Consider the following 3,621-nt stretch of genomic DNA (forward strand, 5'->3'; position numbering starts at 1 on the left):
CCATGCACACAGAGAATGGAGAAGATGGAGAAATTAAGTTCTCCGTCTTCTCCATACCTGTGCTGCGATTTTCTCATGCAAGAAAAATCGGATCACACTAAGATGATACTTGAATGAAACTCTGACATAGATTGAGCCGAGGGTCATTAGCATAATCGTCCTGATTCTCTCGCCTTTGTGAGCGTACCCTAGGAGTGCATGTATGCACCAAAACAGTTACAGAGCTCATCTACAGAGGGACATCATACTGGGAATGGGTGCTGGGTTTCCTGAGCTCAGCTGAGGAGGTATACCTTATATATACTTCCCATCGCCATCCTCATTCCCAGGATGCCAGCCTCCAGTCTCCAGACAGACAGCCGCTGACAGACTGCAGTGATTATGGAGCATAACAATCTCACATGGGCGCTGACATCGCTGTAATGTCGCCAGTTTGGGAGGTAAATATACATTTTTGTTCTTTCACACAGGGACTACAGCATTTAAAAAGGGGTTGTCTAATTAGTGGATTAGTGGACGACCCTTTTAATGTTAAAAAAATCGTCCACTTTAGACAATCCTTTTTCCTTAGACAGGTCCCCTGATGATAAGCTGATCACATTGGGGTCCTGTTGGGTTGGACGGCCAGTGATCACCTAGAATCCAGAAGGGAATGTTTTATGCTTTACTTAATTAAAAAACTACACAGACTCATGTATTTGCTCAGCTCTGTATTCCAGTTCCAGCTGAAATACTGACCAACTGCATTTTCCCCTAATCATCCCCTATGCCACAATCAGAAATAGATCACAGGATCCAGTCATGGCCACCAATTGTTCTTCATGTTGTACCATTGCAACCTTCATGAGTTTATGCTTCTCAGAAGTGAAACCAACAAGCTCTACTTTTATCCGGCCCGCCGGGCTATGGGCGGAGGAGAGGGGAGCGGTGTCAGCACCCGCCCTTCCCCCCCGCTTGCTCAGGGCCCCGGCAGGCGGATACTTACCTCTCCCCGTGCCTCTGCAGATCCGCTGTCTTCCTGCTCTGCGCTTCCTGTGACGTCTCAGGTCAGAGAGTGCGGTGACTTCTTTACACCGCGCCCTCCCGAGTGCCGTCACACGCAGCGCAGAGCGGGACGACGCCGCCGCGACACTGGAGTCCAGACCAGAGTAGAGCAGCGGCAGCAGGTGAGGAGGAGTGAGGCGAGTATTGGATTTTTTTTTTTTAATGTACAGTCATGGCCAAAAGTATTGAGAATGAGACAAATAGTAATTTTTCCAAAGTTTACTGCTTCATTTTTTGTAATGGCAATTTGCATATACTCCTGAATGTCAAAGAGTGATCAGCTTAACAGCAATTACTGTACTTACAAAGTCAATATTTGCCCAGAAAATGAACTTTAACCCCCAAAACACATTTCAACATCATTGCAGTCCTGCCTTAAAAGGAGCAGCTAACATCGTTTTAGTGATTGATCCATTAACACAGGTGTGGGTGTTGATGAGGACAGGGCTGGCGATCAATCAGTCATGATTAAGTAAGAATGACATCACTGGACACTTTAAAAGGAGGCTGGATCTTGGTATCATTGTTTCTCTTCAGTTAACCATGGTTATCTCTAAAGAAACACGTGCAGCCATCATTGCACTGCACAAAAATGGCCTAACAGGGAAGAGTATCGCAGCTACAAAGATTGCACTTCAGTCAACAATCTATCGCATCATCAAGAACTTCAAGGAGAGAGCTTCCATTGTTGTCAAAAAGGCTCCAGGGTGCCCAAGAAAGACCAGCAAGCGCCAGGACCGTATCTTAAAACTGTTTCAGCTGCGGGATCGGACTACCAGCAGTGCCGAGCTTGCTCAGGAATGGAAGTGTGGCACCCCAGGGGTCTGGTTTCCACAGTAACAGCAATGTTATGTCTGAGAGCAGGTGGGAGGTCTCTTGGTCAGGGATCCTATGCATGCCACACCTCCTGCCCAGTCCTGAGAGGGGAAGAACTTCCCCTATATAAACCTAGGGCTGAGGCAGGGTTAGGGAGTAGAGAAGAAGTAGAGACAGAGAAGCAGATATAGGAAAAGAACATCAGGAGCTCTGTGGGAGCAGTGCTACAAGGAGTCAGGGGCTGGCAGCTGCAGAGCTCGCCCTGACTGAGAAGTTATCACCGGACCCGGAGTCCGAGGCTGTGGGGACTAACTCCTATCCAGCAGCAGAAACCGACCGGCAGGGGATTGCAGGTCCTCTGGCCCAGAAACCCGAAGGCACGGTCACACGCGTGGGACCAGCACCGCCGTCGTGGAGCGGAAGCTACTAGAAGGCCCCGAGTCACCGGCCATACGGGTGAGCACCACACGGTACACTCAGGGACGTGGGCTACTTATACCCGCCTCTAGCAAGGTAGCTGGAAGAGTACAGTTAGTTTGGGAGGCCTACAACTCCGCCTGGCCAGGGGAGATCCCATCTGCTCAAGGACTGACCAGGCCCCAATCGCTAGCCAGTACTCCGGGAGGGTCTATCTTTGTCACCAGTAAAGACCCTGAACTACACCGTACCGTCTCCGAGTGGTTCCTGCTACCCCCATCATCCACGTCGGCTGCCCTGAGGCCATACCCCTCCCGTTGGGGGTTATACTATCACGCTGCACAATCCTACCACCGGCCTCAGCGGTCTGCCCTGCAGCAGCAGCTCCTTAGCTGTACTCAACGGGTGGCGTAGTCGTCCAACATCTACCGCTAATACAGCGCCACTTAGTCTGACTCCCTGGGCACGGACCGGATCACCGCCACGAGACTACAACCCTCAAGAGATCCGGCTCCGGGTAAGCTCCCACGTGCGCAACGCAGCGCGACACAGGCCCAGGGGCGCGTCAACTTTTGGCGTAGTCGGCAGGATCTCGTGCCCGCAACCACCGGGTACTGCGTGCCTGAAAAAGACTGTTCAAACTTACCTGTGGTGAAGATTCCCGCCATCCGGCGCCATCTTCCGCTTTTTCCCGCCATTGGACGCCATCTTGAGGACGCCGCGCGGGAAGAAGAGGGGCGTGGACTCCAAAAGCGCGCGAGAACTGAAGCCCCGCCTCACGTCCGGACGTTGCGTAAGGTCCTGGAAGGAGCCCAGCAGACGCCGACGTCACAGGAGCGCGACGGAAGGTCCTCAACCCTGACGATCCACTGCGGAGCCGCGGCCTACGGAAGAGGATCATCGCAAGGTAGGCCACGGTCCACTAGGGGGGAGAAGGATGTCGGATACGGAGGAGAGCTTCACCGCTTCAACCCCCGCCAGCGCCACCGCTGTTGCGGTCATGCCTTTCACCATGCCCTATATCCTGGGGGCAGCCTGGCTACCCCAGTACTCAGGGGAGTCACATACCCTGCATGACTTTAGAGAAAAGCTGGATAGCCTCTTCCAGGTGTACCCCCTCACAGAGGAACAAAAAGTGAGCATCCTGGTGGCCCAATTAACCGGGGCAGCCCAAAGGGAGGTAAAGTCCTGGCCACCTGGGGGGAGGACTGTCGCAGGGATACTAACCCGGCTGAGGGACACCTTTGATACCCGCACCTCAGCCGAGATCAAGCTTAGATTCTACGGGTGCAAACAGCGGGCACATGAGAGTATAAGGGACTATGCCCTGAACCTACAAGAGGC

Source organism: Phyllobates terribilis, unplaced genomic scaffold (assembly GCF_046119375.1).
Source record: "Phyllobates terribilis strain yellow unplaced genomic scaffold, ASM4611937v1 Scaffold_237__1_contigs__length_3040347, whole genome shotgun sequence".
Classification (NCBI taxonomy): domain Eukaryota; kingdom Metazoa; phylum Chordata; class Amphibia; order Anura; family Dendrobatidae; genus Phyllobates; species Phyllobates terribilis.